Source organism: Eleutherodactylus coqui, chromosome 1 (genome assembly GCF_035609145.1).
Source record: "Eleutherodactylus coqui strain aEleCoq1 chromosome 1, aEleCoq1.hap1, whole genome shotgun sequence".
NCBI lineage: Eukaryota > Metazoa > Chordata > Amphibia > Anura > Eleutherodactylidae > Eleutherodactylus > Eleutherodactylus coqui.
The window spans coordinates 186,117,504-186,134,083 of NC_089837.1; the positions used below are offsets into that span (position 1 = coordinate 186,117,504).

At 43.2% G+C, this 16,580-nt stretch overlaps 1 protein-coding gene across 3 annotated transcripts in view; it reads right to left on the reverse strand.

Annotated features, from left to right (window-relative positions):
- The window catches only part of FILIP1 (filamin A interacting protein 1), a 173,563-nt gene that overhangs the window by 84,263 nt on the left and 72,720 nt on the right, over positions 1-16,580 (reverse strand). Inside the window, exon 1 of one of the 3 annotated variants that reach the window (XM_066604653.1) lies at positions 15,286-15,384. The exons of the other annotated variants lie outside the window; for them this stretch is intronic. The gene's annotated coding sequence lies outside the window, so the exon portion shown is untranslated. Of the gene's footprint in view, positions 1-15,285; positions 15,385-16,580 lie in introns of those variants that run through there. 3 annotated transcript variants of the gene reach the window in all.

A 16,580-nucleotide genomic window follows, 5' to 3' on the forward strand; every position in this document is an offset into this window, starting at 1 on the left:
CCACAGTCCGATCAGTGGTGCAGCGTCAGCAACTACAGTGGGATCAGCGCAGCAGCGGCAAGAGTGCCATGAGCGGAGCAGCGGTGGCGCCCAGAGTGGCATCAGCACACAGACCCACTACATCACGTCCCACATTCTTTGCAGCTGCCACGGGGAGATGAGTAAGACAGTGGAGGGATGAGACTGCACACTGATAAGTAGTCATTCGGGAGTTAGGGGTGTGACAGGGCCATCCCTCTATCTAAGCACTGTCTAAGCACTGTCACACCCCTAGCTTCCGGTGGCGTAAAGGTACAATAATATCTCTGAACGGACTATAACCCTGTAAGTTCACTGCCCAGTCACAGCTTTCATGAACCAGGTCTCAGGTATTCCCGCTATGTCGCAGTTTTCCTCAGATATTATTACTTCCAGCTCATCAACCTTATTGGTGAGACTTCTAGCATTAGTCACCATACAGTTTAAAGGTTTTGGTTATTTCTTTATTTTAAGGGTATCACCATTAACTGTTCGGCCAGTTCTAACTGTACTAACCCCTCACCCACTCCACTTCTATTTTCATTACTTAGTCCCAGGTCACTGTCTATACTGTCTTCCCCTCTATCTCTCTGGTTGTCCTTCCCCCACTTCCTAGTTTAAACTCTCCTCCAATCTTCTAGACATCTTCTTCTCCAGCACAGCTGCACCCCCTCCATTGAAATGCAACCCATCCCTATGGTAGAACCTGTAGCCAACAGGTCTTTGACCTAAGCTTAAATCCTAGTTTGCTGAAATCTTTTTTACAGACCTTCCACCTACATCTAACTTTGTCATTGGTGCTAATGTGTACGATGACCACTAGATCCTCCCTTGCCCCTCCAAGTAACCTGTCAACCCAATCCATGATGTGTCGAACTCGAGCGCCAGAAAGACAATACACTGTTTGATGATCCTCATCTTTGTGGCAGATTGCCCTGTTTGTTCTCTTAATAGTTGAGTCTACCAGGGCCTGTCTAGCCTGCCCTCCGCTCCTTTTTCCTTTTTACTGGAGCAGACATTCTCCTGGTAGTCAGGGGCCATGTTGTGCTGCAGCAGTGCTAATCCTGTAATGGTATTCCCCTCATTTGCCAACTTGTTGGGGTGTGCCAGTTTAGGACTGGCTTCCCTGATTCTCTTTCCTCTACCCTTTCTAATTAGCTGCCTGATCACCCTGCTTGCCCATACTACCATCCACTCCGACATCTACCCCAGTGAGTGCCTTTCCAGTGAGCAGCAAACTCCTTTCCATGCTGCCAATGGATTTCAGTTTTACAAGATGCACATTTAAATACAGAATCTTGGCTTCCAAATACACAACACGTTCACATCTCATTCAGCAGTATGCACCCTTGAACGCCTGTTCAAGGACTGCATGCATGGCACAAGATGTACACTGAAAGCTGTTACAGTACTAGTAGTGTGCACAAGTACACACGGCGTACTGGTACCGACCAGCAAAGCTGAAAGGATAGACCAATATGACAGGAAAACCACAGAACACCCGGCACAAACAGGGAACAGGTCAAAGTACCAGAGCCAGAACTCAGCAGGTTTAAGCAGCTGGACTGCTCATGGATCACTGGAGAATAATCAGCAACTCCCAAGCAGCAAAAGCTGGCTCTTATAGGAAGGTGGGAGAAGCTGATTGGCAGACCGACCTGTCAATCACCAGCACACCTCTCAGACCCTAGCAGGGTAATTAACCTAGACTAGAAGGCACAAGAGCTGTTAACCCTGGCTAGTCTGGACAGAACCTACAAAAACAAGGTGTTCTGGCAAATAATTAGCTATGCGCTGACTGAAACGTAACAGAAGCATTTTCAGTCAGGGAGCACATTCTAAATGGGGATTGAACAGATAGATGACATAAAAGTAATATATGCAAAAATTCAAATACATAGATGTTTGATATGTTCCCGTGCCGCTTGTAAATGAAGCAGAGTGGTCTGGTGGGCAGGCCAGACCATCTCCACTAGCTGCATTTTTTCACCAAGGTCCGCTCCCATTAGCCTCCTGTGATGTGGATGACGTAGCAGATGTCATCCATGTACTGCTCTGAAGTGTCCCACTTTCACCATGAGGTGGGATCCCGGTGCATGCGCAGGTAAGCTCCTTGATTCTGCCCACAAATGGAAGAGTTTGCCTGCACATTCGGGGGATGAAAAAAATGAAAACAATAACGTGACAAATGGCTGGTAGTTAAAGGGTTAATGATTACAATAATATCTCTGGAATATTATAACTGCTTTAATGACTAGTTTAGGTATATTTTTCTCTGGTGCGGGCACCTTGTATACATAATTTAATGAGACAGGTTGGGAATCTGTTGTTAAACATTTTAATCCCAACCCTGCAGGTACTAAACGTGTCGGCCACTGGCCAGCCTCAAGATGATCAGTGCAGGCTAGTAAGGCCTAAGTAGAAAAAGTTTGAGAAGTGATAACCTGTTGGTTACCCCAAAAAATAACAGGCAATACTTTCTTCTTAAAGAGCAAAGCAAAATTTGTCACAGCACACATTGTGCGCCACTATATTTTCACAACATGGGGAAGGGACATGATATGTAGACTATTTGGGCTAGTGGGGTTGTTGTGCCACGGCTGCTTTTTAATCCCAGTCTGGCCTGGTTGTTCTGGAAGTCATCATACAGTATTTTGTAAGTTCTTTGAAGCTATCTGCAGGTCCGGATAAAAGATGATCTCATTTTAACTAGTTTATGTTTTCTATTTATGAAACAAAGGAAGAAAATAATGATGGTATCTTATACACTGAGCACTTCATAAAGGTTGCATACCTCCAACATCTGACAGTCATCGGAGACACATTACCTTTTTTTTAATAGATTTCGCAGGAAGTACACAACTGGTGTTTCCCTTTTTTCCCAGAAATAAGAACATTTCCCCCCACTCATACTGGCTTTGTTTGGAGTGGTTTGGATGATATCACAAATATTACATGCTGCTGACAAGAACTAAAAGCCTTCCCCTAGAGCATTAAACATGACTTCATGGCTTCTAATTGCTTACAGAGACACAGAACACAAGCATCTTTTTCATCTGCAGTCTAAAACTCTTCTACCACTGCCCAGAGAAGAGTATGTTTATATACATTACAGATTACATTATCACTACATGATAAACTTGTTGTGCTTTCAAAATGAATCTGACATCTGAAATAATAAAACAGTTACGGTACAATATAATAGCTGTCAATGTAAGCAGAGGTCATACTGAGTCTATATGACCCTATGTTCCACAGGGCAAGCCAATTCATTTATACACTATGACAAATAATTATTAGGAAATTATAGTACCAGTGTTTCTGGTGGCGCAGGGCCCCACACAGCTCTGGTACATGCATGTAACACACACACAGCTCTGCTACATACACGTCACACACACACACAGCTCTGTAACATGCACGTCACATACACACAGCTCTACTACATGCACATCCCATACAGCTCTTATATACAGAGCTGTATAGAACTTGCATACATTTTTCATCCCATACATCAGAGATCACAAGTAGCACAGCAGAGTCCTGCACACACTGATCACCCCCTGGTCATGTGACCACAGACCCATCTCACACAGGTGACTGATCACATGACGGGACTTCACTCTGAATGTGACTCACAGCACACTTCAGGATTTTTAAGCCAGTACAAAGATGACTATTAAAGGGGTTGTCCCGCGAAAGCAAGTGGGGTTATACACTTCTGTATGGCCATATTAATGCACTTTGTAATGTACATTGTGCATTAATTATGAGCCATACAGAAGTTATTCACTTACCTGTTCCGTTGCTGGCGTCCTCGTCTCCATGGTGCCGTCTAATTTTCAGTGTCTAATCGCCGGATTAGACGCGCTTGCGCAGTCCGGTCTTCTTCTTTTCTGAATGGGGCCGCTCGTGCCGGAGAGCGGCTCCTTTTAGCTCCGCCCCGTCACGTGCCGATTCCAGCCAATCAGGAGGCTGGAATCGGCAATGGACCGCACAGAAGACCTGCGGTCCACTGAGGGAGAAGATCCCGGCGGCCATCTTCACCAGGTAAGTAAGAAGTCACCGGAGCGCGGGGATTCAGGTAAGCACTATCCCGTTTTTTTTTTTTAACCCCTGCATCGGGACAACCCCTTTAAGTCCATGGGATGCATGCCACAATTTCGGGGTCAGAGCCTCCAGAGACCCCAATGTACCTGTGTTCCACTTTCTCACCAAAGGAATGGCAGCATCCAGGGCGTGGTATAATATAATAATTTATTCCTCCAAGCTTGACAAAGACCCCGAGAGGGTCGAAACGTAGCAGGACTTTGGAGGAATAAATTAATATATTATACCACGCCCTGGATGCTGCCATTCCTTTGGTGAGAAAGTGATCAAATGACGGGGACATCATCACAGGTCGTGTAAGCACATTCGGGTGCAACTGTATCGCCTGTAGTTACACCAGTGGTTGTGAGCCTGCATGGTGCACTACACGTATCATGTGGCCTGACACTCTGTATTTACTTTTGGTGCAGGAATAAGCACTAAACAGCCACCCACTCAATATAGGAAGGTTTGTGAGTGGCTGCTCATCAGTGTCCTCCACATCTATTACTTGCTCCTTCATTTAGCAGTCTGGCTGTCTGCATGTTGTCCTCTTGTATCAGTATATTGAGTATATGGCTGCTTTCTGTTATTTCTTGGTCTATATTCTAGGAACACTCAACAAGACCTGTCATTTTGGAGATCCTTTAAAGTTGTCTAGCCATCCCAATTTGGTCCTTCTCAAATTCAGATCCTTACATTTGCCAATTTTTCCTGCCAATTTACACACAAAGATAATTGTTGAAAAGATAGGTTTTGAGCGATAGTTTTGCATAAACTGCTCATGGACACTAATGTTCATTAGCAGCTTATCACCTTCATTTGCATATAAATGAGCCTCCAGAACTGTATTCAGAGAACAGCAGATGGTCTGTTCTCTGCATTCAGCTCCTTTGTTCTGCCAAGGGGCTGTAAGCTGAATACAATATAATAAGCGATCCCGTGGTGAATACAGCACCATGGACAGCAAACACAGCTAGCAGTCTGTGTTATCTTTTCTCTAGCTCTACGATGGATTTTATGCTCACCTAAAAATCATCATTCAGTCGAAGAGTGAAAGATGGGAGCATTTACACACAACAATTATCGCTCAAACGATGATTTTTGAGCGAATTCTGAGCGAGAATCGTTGCTTTAAAAATAGCCCTTAACACTCCAACATTAGGAACTGACTGTTACCATGCAGCGCGGCGCAGGGTCACGCGGTCAGCGCACGCCGCTCCGGCTTTGGCTCCGGTGTCCCGGAGCTCTGACGTCAGGGCTCTCCCAGCGACGTGGGGTGGCCGGTGTGTGGCGGCGTGGGCGGGTCCGCCCGTAGGGCGCCGCCCGCACCTTTTCCTCTCTCTTGTATTGTGAATGGGGGAGTTGGCTCCTCCCTATCCCCGCCCATGGGCAGAGCTTTGCAGTTATAAGGCTTGCAGTGACCTGAGCTCACTGCCAGTTATTGGTTCTGTCAGCTACTAGTTAGTTCTGTCTGCAGTTCCCTCCAGTCAGTCCGCTAGTCTGCTTGTCAGCTTCCTTTCTTTCCCTAGCATTGTCTAGTGCTCAGCATTTTCTGTTGGTATCTCCATCTGTCTTCCTTGTCGGCACTCGGTCCCCCGGTAGTTAGTTCCATCTAGGTAGTTGCCAGGTCCCTAGCCAGAGTAGGGACCGCCGCCCAGTTGTCCGCCTGGGGTTAGCCAGGTCGAGGCAAGTAGGCAGGGACAGTGGGGTGCGGTAAGTACAGGGCATCCCATCTGGCACTCGGCGGTCAGAGTGCCGTAACACTGACTGCACATGTTGCCTAATATCTCACACCCCTTGACAGGTACCACTGTCATGGGATTGATCATCAATGGTTTTAATGCTATAGCTGATCAGTGTACTCTAATATTATTAACAACCACTGCATGAAAGTATTGCTTCCCATCCAGCGTTAAAAAAAATAGTTCCCCTATTACTACCTTGTCCCTTCTCAACTCAAACTCCACTTGGCCCCAGTCATACTCTGTTCATTGTCACATGTTCTGCTAAAAGAAAAAGTTCAAGCTACCCAATGTCAACCAGTCTGTCATGTTAAAAGAGTTGGACAATTCCTTTTTGGTAGAAGGCGATGGCTTTGTGTGCTGACAGTGGTCAGTTGTAATCTGTGATATACATGCGAATTCCCCTGCAGAACCACCACAGTATCTATTTAAATCAATGGGCTGTCCATGTAATGCACTGATGTGCTCAGTGCTTCAGTGCAAGAGACCCTCTTTGTAAGCTGCTCGCCTCTCTAGCTGATAGATGACAGGCCTGAATGGAAGACCCTGTTCCATTAAGTCAGAACTCCCCAAGCGTGTATTCACATGCTGCTGATTTGCTCCAAATTTTGTCACTGATTTTAATTTTATTTCAATTGAATTCACCCTTATGACTGAATTCAAATTGAAGGGGTGAAATCTGCTGCAGATCTGCAGAAAAAATCTGTGACAAAATCTGCAGCAAATCACCAACGTGTGAACCCACCCTGAGGGCTTATTCACAGGAGCGTATATCAGGCACCATCTTCACGGCCAGCCGATATACGCTACCATCTAAGCTGCCTTCCCTCCCCCTCACCGGCTCTCTGCCTCTCTCCTCCCCTTCGGCTATTTGAAATGGAGAGGAGGCGGGGTGGGGGTTGAGCTAGGCTCTTGCCCCCTCCCCGCAGCAAGCAATGGGAGGGGGCAGGGCGGAGTGGAGCTAAGCTCCACCCCCACCCCGCCTCCTACCCCATTTCAAACAGCCGAAGCGGAGGAGAGAGGCAGAGAGCCGGTGATGGGGAGGGAAGGCAGCTCAGATGGTAGCGCATATCGGCTGGCTGTGAAAACGACAGCTCCTGTGAATAAGCCCTTTCATTGTATTTGAATAAGGGTTTTTTAAATCTGTCACCTTTTTAAGGTCTGTCAGAAAATAACATTGCCAATTCCCAAAAAAGTCTGAGCGCTAGGCTGAGCACTCAACCAGTTTTAGAGCAGGTGATTGAATTTTAGTGCTCTAATGTGTGCCGTATTTCTATGAAACTGAAAAAGTTAACTATTTAGAAACAGTAATTTACCATTAAGCTAGAAGCAACATATAGGATATTGCTAAATATTAACATGTGGTAAACATCTTAAACTATTACATATCCGATATAGCTGGGACAATCCCATATTAGCTTTAATGGCAAGCAATGCAGCATTTTAGTGTCACAGGCAGCAGGTTGATAGACTGTTGCCATGCGTTTGCGTGTGTCTGGCACGGACGCATATAATTGTACCCCAGGGCCAGTGGTCCACAACCTGATGCAAGCCTACAACTCTCAGAATCCAAAAGTTGTGGGACAGTTACACTTCAGGCTCCATTCACACAGTTCAGTTGCAATAAAAACCGCAGCAAAAACTGCATTTGCAAAACTGCATTTTGCCATATTATACTACAAACATAGTAAAAACACACGTGGGTTTATCAATGCACTTTTTGGTGCATTTTGTATTGCAACCGAACTGCCCCGTGTGAATGGAGCCCCAGTGTCACTGTAAATCACAATGGACCACAAGGGTCATTTACCATTTCTACTTATTCCTATGTGAAGAATAAGAACGTTGCATGGTATACATTGTATGTAAGTCATATTGTGCTACCCAGGCTCAACAATACTCTCACCCCGGGAACTACACAGGATGTGTAACTGTGTGACCTTAGAAAACAATAGTCAAAAAGGCGGTGTGTTGAAAAGATGCCGGAATGGTTGAAACTACTACTGCTTAGGCATTCAGACAGTAAATAAAGCAAAGTATCGGGATAATTCTCATTACTTTCTCTAATTGTCGTATGGCCTTTTTACAGTCAACTGTTAACATTCTTGGCATCTTTGTAAACACAGGAATGAAAAAGTAAATGATTTCCATGCTTACTTTGGTTTATTTCTTGTTATATCAGGTGCATGGTTGCTATATCAAGTAAACTACATTGTACTTATGAACTGTAACCAGTCCTGACTACATGGGTATCCTGGCTGTGATTGCACCCTGACTATGCCAACTGGATACTGTGTAACATCACACTGGATATTCATTCCAGTGCTATAATGTGTATATTCCAAAACCAACAATGGATGATTATAAAGGCTTATATACAGCGAATGTACAGAAATATCCTATGTCTTTTATTTCAACTGGTAGTATGTCTATATATTGCTGGAAATGATGCTACCCTAGAGGTCATATGGTTCAGCCTGCAACAAGATATATAGGTCTGCTAACAGGATCTGCACCCGAGGACACACAACTATCTGTAAACAGAACCATAGCCATTATCAATGAATATATGCCAGCCTGATATTTCATGTGAATGCCTCTTATGTTTAAAGGAATTAAATAATTGTTTTTCAGAGCTGCCCCATTGCAAAGGGATTCAAAATCTGGGATGAGTGGAGGGGTAAGAAGTGACTCCACTCTTCACGCCAACGAGACAAAAGTGCCCAGTAAATCCTAGAGCAGGTGAATTCCAGAGAATAAAGTTCAAAATCCAGCACCAAACCATAAAATGTTAAAACCCTAATTGTTTTCATGTTAAAAATCAGTATTAGTGTTCATGCATTTCATCAGCATGTGCTTGTAGTCATGACTGACACTGTTATGGCATTAAATCAGTGTGTTTGACTGGTGCCACATGATACAATCATGACACACCACTAACACATGTTAATACAGCACATGATTTCTGTCAAACACAGCTCCCTTAATATAGTAACATTATATGTAAGGCTAAAAATAATCCATCCAGTCCAGCTTGTTATCCTATATTGTTCATCAGGAAGAAAACAAAAAAACACTGATGAGGTAGAAGACAATTTTCCCCATTTTAGGGGAAAAAAATTCCTTCTGACTCCGGTACTATTGTACCTTGTCGACACCGGAAGTGGTGGGTATCAACAAGGGTAAAGCAGTTTGACAGCCAGGTGACCCCCCCAGTTCCTGATTGACTGCATGGCTCGCTACCTCAGGTCCTGCGACTCACCACTCTGGTCTCCCTTGGCCACACGGCTCACCTAGCGATGACGTGGAATCTGCAACCTTTCTGCAATGCCATTTTGGAAGGGCCACGAATCAGACAGCTTCCATTGACTTCAATGGAAGCTGTCCGCCCAGAATCTGTGCAAAAATAGAGAATGCTGCGATTTTTCCTCTGCGAGTAGAAAAATCACAATGGATTTCCACTCATGTAGAGGAAAAAGCAATTTCCAATAGCATATTATAGGCAGTATTTGCTGCGGAACCCGGAGGTGGATGCCTGCTCTGGATTCTGCAATGCAAATCTACCCGTGTGCATTGGGCCTTAGACGTAAAGGACGCCCCCTTTTGTTACAGTCACAGTCCTGGGTATAAACAGATGATGGGAGAGATCTCTGTATTGTCCCCTGTTATGTTTATGCATAGTTAGTTTTTCTAAAGTAAATAACCCCAATTTTGATAACCTCTCTAGATAGTCTAGTCTGCCCATTCCATTTATTAATTTAGTTGCCCGTCTTTTTACCCACTCAAGCTCTGTATGTCCTTCTTGAGTTCTGGTGCCCAAAATTATACACAATATTCCATGTGTGGTCTGACCAGTGACATGTCAAGAGGAAGAACAATGTTCTCATCATGTGCCCCTAGACCTCTTTTGATACACCCCATCAGGGGCGTAACTATAGAGGATGCAGGAGATGCGGTTGCACCCGGGCCCAGGAGCCTTAGGGGGCCCTAGAGGCCTCTCTTCTCCATATAGGGAGCCCAGTCCTATGAATAAAGCATTATAGTTGGGGGCCCTGTTACAGGTTTTGCATTGGGGCCCAGAAACTTCAAGTTATGCCTCTGTGCAGCATGGTTTAGGTATGGGTATGGGTACAGATACAGATAGAGGGGGGGCCCCAGCTCACCTTTTGCATCAGGGCCCCTGAGCCTTTAGTTACGCCCCTGCACCACATGATCCTATTTGCCTTGGCAGCAGCTGCCTGACACTGGTTCCTTCAGTTAAGGTTACAGTTAACTAAAACCCCCAAGTCCTTTTCCAGGTCAGTGTCAACCAGTGGTTTCCCATTTAGTGTGTAATGGTGACATGTATTTCCTCTGCCCATGTGCAGAACCTTACATTTATCAGTGTATCATTTCTCATTCATAAATATGGTGATAGTGAGAGGTAATCTCCTGTGAGACAGGTTATGTGTGCATTAACATGCGTTAGTGATGTGCCATGATTAGATCAGCTGACGTTTGCCTAACCACGGTCAGTTTGTCCATTATAACATTGTCAGTCATGAGTGATACAAGCTTCCTGAAACATGTTGACTGTAATGATGAATTTTAACATGAAGAAATATTTTTTCATTCTACTGTTTGGTGCGTGATTTTGAACCTTTCCCTCTGGAATTCACTACAACCTGCTGATCCATAAGTATCCATGTACCCTTACAACCATTGCTTCTTTCTTTGGCCGGGAGCACAACTTGCATCGAACAGTACCCAGATGCCTGTCCATGTGCTAAGCACCCAGATGCCTGTCCATGTGCTGTCTAGTTTACATTGATATAGCGCAGAGACATGTGTTGGCATGCCCTATTTCTCATCCATGACACAGACAGAAATAGGACATAAGGTGAGTTTTTTCATGCAGACCTGCCTAGCCCCATAGCCCATATAATGGGCTATGCTAGTGTACAGGAGGCCTGACCCCTGTGGAGGACTTCAAGCTGAGTGAGCCATTTAAAAAGTTCTACTTGTTATTTAATCCTAGAGCAAGGTTAGATATTGGTTCCATGGTTCTTTCTTCTGGAATTTGGTTCCAGTTTTGGTAAAATAAAAAATGGAATATAAATCTATTATAGACCCTAGTCAGAGTTGGGTATTATTGGCTGTTTTTTTTCCTTGACCATAAGTAGCTTAGAAGTAAATTATAAATTATATTCAATCACTTTTGTAGTGCTCTCAACATGTTTAAAGTCTCAGATCTACTAAACACATCTGAAAAGTTAGAATGCTATTCTTTAAACCCTTGTTTCCCAAGCCTGTCCTCAAGGAACCCCACCAGGCCATGCCTTATAATGTTTACTAGTAAAGAAAACACAAGTGCTAATTACTGATTTAGTGAAATAAATCAACTTTTATTGAAATCATCAAGACATGACCTGTTGGGTTTCTTTGAGGACAGGTGTGGGAACCATTAATTGTCCTAAACAATGGATAAAAGGAACCGTCCATGCACTTGTTATAGCAAGTTCCTCTTGTTCAATAAAAGGTTTCAATTATTATGCATTAAATCATTAATGGAAGTTACAATTAAACACAAATCTTTCAAAGCAAAATCACTTCTGAGGATAGCATTCACCACACTTGTTATTATCCTACTAATGCAATCATTTCCTGTTAAGTCCATTGTCCAAAAAGAATGGAAAAATGGTCTCCCATGCACTTACTCTGGTCCTTGGCAAATGTCGTAAAAGAACACTAAACCTAGAGATGAATAATAAAAATGAACTGGAGAAAATACAGTCTATACAGTTTTTCAGGCTATAGGATTTCCTGCAGGTCTCGAAACTAAAGCTATGTTCATACATTCAGGATGTGAAGCGGATTTTAGCATGGATTCCATGCCTAAACCCTCATGAAGTCCACTGACATTCCACAACCAATGCAAGTAAACTGGGTATTTTATACCCTGTTTCCATGAAGGGAAAATCCTGTATAGAGTTCAGGCCGCACAACAGTTTTTAAAACCTGCAGCGTACTCATTATTTATGTGTATTCTCCATGGAAAAGTCATGAAGTAGTCCCACTGACTTAGGGCAAAAACATATGGGCTTATGTGCAACTACGCTCGCTGCTACGGAGCGAAGTTGCACTTGAACCAGGGTTTTTCACTTTTTTTCGGAGCATTAAAACTGCGCCATAGCGCATGAGAAATAAACAGCGGGTAGGTAGGTCTTGCTGTATCTTTATTGCACGTAGTAGATGCAAGAAAGATGGGATACGTCTTATCTTTTCTTGGACGTAGTATTAATGCCAGAGAATACCGCTAGTAAAAACTAAACCATTGAAATCAGTGGTTTTGTTTCGTCCCGTTATGTGGCCGCATAACAAGACTAGATCATGCCCATCTGAAGAGGCCCTTATGGCTTGAAAAGAGGACCATGATTTTGTCAGGTTGATTTCAATGGTTTTATCTTCACTAGCCTGATTCTCACACGATATTACTACACACGAGAAAAGATAGGACTTGCCCTATCTTTCTCACGTTTTTCTACGTGCGAGAACAGAAAGGGCAGGACCTATTTTTCAGCGTTTTTTTTTAACCCGCGTGCGATAGCGTGAAATTTGAACTGTCAAAATGAAAAAAGGATTTTGACTGGTTCATGCGCTAATATGCTCCGTAGCAGCAATTGTATTTGCACATGTGCCCATCTGTTTAAGCCCTTACAATGGCTCATCTACAGCAGTGATCCATGTGCCCAGAATCAAATTTCTGCACGGAATTCTTTGAAATACGCAAATCGGATCTGGCAAATCTAGGACATGTTAGCATAGCCTTAAATGGGTATTCTAGTTCCAACAAGTTATCCCGTACCTGCAGGTTAGGGGGTAAGTAACTTATTGTTGGAGCTCCGAGTACTAGGAACCCCATTGATCACGAGAACAGGGGGCCAGTTAGTCCCCGAATGAAGGAAGGGCAGGTCGAGCAGTGCGGGAAGCACAGGTTAGACATTGGACTAAAGTTGATGAAGATGGACAATTTCAACCAAAATGATCATTTGTAGGGTAAATTTAACAAAAGAAGTCAGCCACATTTGAAATTTTTGTCCATTAGTCGAGCAAAAGATATTTGTTCTTATGAGAGATATTTTTGCCCACAAATGATCCCGAAAAATTGTCCGTCACTCTGTGACACCCATTGTCATTGAACATGTGTGGGCAGTTTGAATGCCTGTAATGGCCAGTATGGACTAAAATGTGTATGGCTACATCTGTGAAACGATTACTCCTTCAACAGTTGTTCAAAAATCAACTGACTTCTTTCTAGTATTTATGGTCACCTTAAAAGTGCATTTACACCCACAGATGATTGCTCACAATTCGACAGAAACTGACAGTTTTGAGCGATCATTTTGCATAGGTACTAATGGGCTAATCAGCCCTTTAGTACTTCATTGCATGTATTTAGAGAACAGCCGGTGGTCTGTTCTCTAAATACATCGCTATTGTTCTCCAGTGGGACAGCAGCTGTTAAAGAATGGTATCAGCTGTTATCAGCGCTGCCCTTGGAGAACACAGCATGCGATTCGTCTTACCTTATTGTCCTGAAGGTTTTTATGCAGACCTGAAGTCAGCGATGGACGAAAAGTGCACGGTAAGTGCAAGATGGGCAGACATTTACACACAACGATTATCGCTCAAAGGGTGGCTTTTGAGCGAATTTTAAGCTATAATCATTGTGTGTAAAAGGGCCTTAAAGGGGTTGTCCCGCGCCGAAACGGGTTTTTTTTTTTCAACCCCCCCCCCGTTCGGCGCGAGACAACCCCGATGCAGGGACTTAAAAAAAAAAAACACTCAGCGCTTACCTGAATCCCCGCGCTCCGGTGACTTCTTACTTACCGGTGAAGATGGCCACCGGGATCTTCTTCCTCCGTGGACCGCAGCTCTTCTGTGCGGTCCATTGCCGATTCCAGCCTCCTGATTGGCTGGAATCGGCACGTGACGGGGCGGAGCTACACGGAGCCCCATTCAGAAAAGCAGAAGACCCGGACTGCGCAAGCACGTCTAATTTGGCCATTCGACCATTTTAGACGGCGAAAATTAGACGGCAACCATGGAGACGAGGACGCTAGCAACGGAGCAGGTAAGTGAAAAACTTTTTATAACTTCTGTATGGCTCATAATTAATGCACAATGTACATTACAAAGTGCATTAATATGGCCATACAGAAGTGTATAGACCCACTTGCTGCCGCGGGACAACCCCTTTAAGTGTAACTGAATACACAGCTAGATAATGACATTTGGTCGGGATAAGATAGTAAGATATTGGAAAGCTCTCCCAATCAGCTGCTTCCAGGTAGATGAACCACAATGTTAGCACAGACTTTCTCTGCAGCATGCACACAATAGTTTTCAATGACTACCCTATTGTTGCTCTCTAAACCCAACAGTCATACTCCAAGCATCAATACATACTGTATCCTAGCAGAGCAAATGGAAATAAAGGATTTGACAAGAAACAACTCTGGTTTCCGCAAAGTGAAAAGTGCAATTTTCTGCCTACTTAGTTATATATATATATACACTGGTAGTAGAACTGAATCCTTTATGCACCTCTGCACCTTTGAGAACATGTAGCACATCATATGATGCCAGTGCATGTAAAAAGGTAAGGATCCCCTCTGAATGTAACAAATGTCACATTACCAGGGCAATGTTTCAAGGTAATTAATGTAACATAGTCACAGTTACATGGGAAAATTATAAGATAAAAAAAGGCAACTTTAGTGTCCGATGAATTGGTGTTTATACAGTGTAAAACAAATACATATGATTTGCCAAAGTTATGTGTAGCCCCAGCTCCAACTCAAAAATCCTCTAAATTACAGACATTATACTTTAAATAAAAGGCAAACATGTTAAGACTATATTAAATTAAGACACATTAAATCGGAGGACCAAAAATGTGAAAAAGTCTAATTAAAGTCCAACTGGTCATAAAAATAAGACAAACTCACAGAAATAGTAAACTAAGCAAAAAGTGACAGGCAAGAAGCCAACATATAAGGCAATCAGTAGACAATGTACTGTGCCCCAGTAATGAAGTAGTTAAAGCTGACTGTCCAATAGTGCCAATAATGTAGGATAAATTATTTGTATTATTTTCTTCATTGTGCTATTTTGAAAAGTCTTATCAGTATCAGATGTCTTATGCAAGAATCACGTAGTTTTCCAAGCTTCTTATTACGCTGAGTGTCTTATACCGCCAGGCAATAAAGTGAAATGTTGTGAGCCATTTGCCATTTTCAGGAAATACTTCTTCATTTTAATTGTCCCGTCATGGACAGAGAAGTATGAACTCTGTGTCTCACACACTCATCTTTCCCCTCCCAGCAGCATAAATATATCTACAGTCATGACAAGCGAAATGCAGCAGTGCTGTAGAGGTTCACTTACTTACCAGTGTGTGATCGCCCAGTCCCAACTTTTGTGTCCCTCATTCACCCTCTGTGAACCTTCATCTAACTTTGATGTGCTTTCTCTTTCTGCTGCCTTGTGTAGTCACTCCCACTGTCCTCCAGACTTCCTCCCATGTGCTAGGTATTCCGTCCCTGTCTTCTGTGCAGGGTGCTACACAGAGAATGTGTCCAACATCAGGTTGTGGCTGTTAATCATTCCTCTTCTGCATTCCTCTTAACACCAAGATATTAGCTATGTAAATATGGAGATACTGCGCTGTCCCTTAACCCCTTAAGGACCAGGCTGTTTTGTACCTTAAGGACCAGACACTTTTTAGGAATTTTACCCATGTGGTGGTTTTACTGCTCTATTTTTTTTTCCTTCAGCTACCAAAATTATTTTTGCAGCGTTTTTTCCCCATGACATATAGGGCTATTTTTTTTTTTAATATCTCTTTTACTGACTTTTTTCAGTTTTCTTAGATTTATTGGTGGCAAAAGGCTAAAAAAAATGATTTTTTTTACATTTATAGTTGTTTTGTTTTTTTAATTGGTAAATTTCCGCTAAAATAAAGTATGGGATTGGGTTCCTCATTTTGTTTTGGATGTTTTGACATGTAATATGTATGGTTTTGGATTGTAAGGCGCATACAGCGACGGTTTTGGTTGGCGTCGGCTTTGGGTCCTTTTATTTTGTATGTATGTATCTTTATTTTATTCTGTAATTTTTTTTAACCTATTCTTGTAACTATTTTTTTACTATCTATGTCCCCCATGATGTCATATAAGACCTCTGGGGGACATTCACATTGTCTGTTTTTTTTTATTTGACACTTTTCCACTGTAGCCGGGGCGTTCATAGGTGTAACAGCCATAGGAGCCCCAGTTACAGGGAAAAATATTCCCCTGTAGTAACAATAGTCATTAACAGAGCTGGTCTGGGTCTGCTAGAACGCTGCAGCTTTGCTGTGCTAGGGGATTCCGGCGGTCACATGATCGCTTGGTCGCATAGCGGAGAAACACTTCCACTTTCAGTTCTTGAGAGCTGTGTACCCGGGAAAGAAGAACTGGCTAAAAAATGCTTCTTCCTTCTCCTCCGGGTTCTCAGCTGTGGCTAACAGTTAAGGACCCAACCTACTCCTGCTTGATTGCAGAAGCAGAGGATTGAATCTTGCGTCATATTTTTGCTATCGACCAGAATTAAAGCCCAGGACCAAGCACTGTAAATTTACAGCACTTGGTCCTTAAGGGGTTTCTCTGTTATTTTGGTAAATATGGCTCATATAGCCAAGTATAT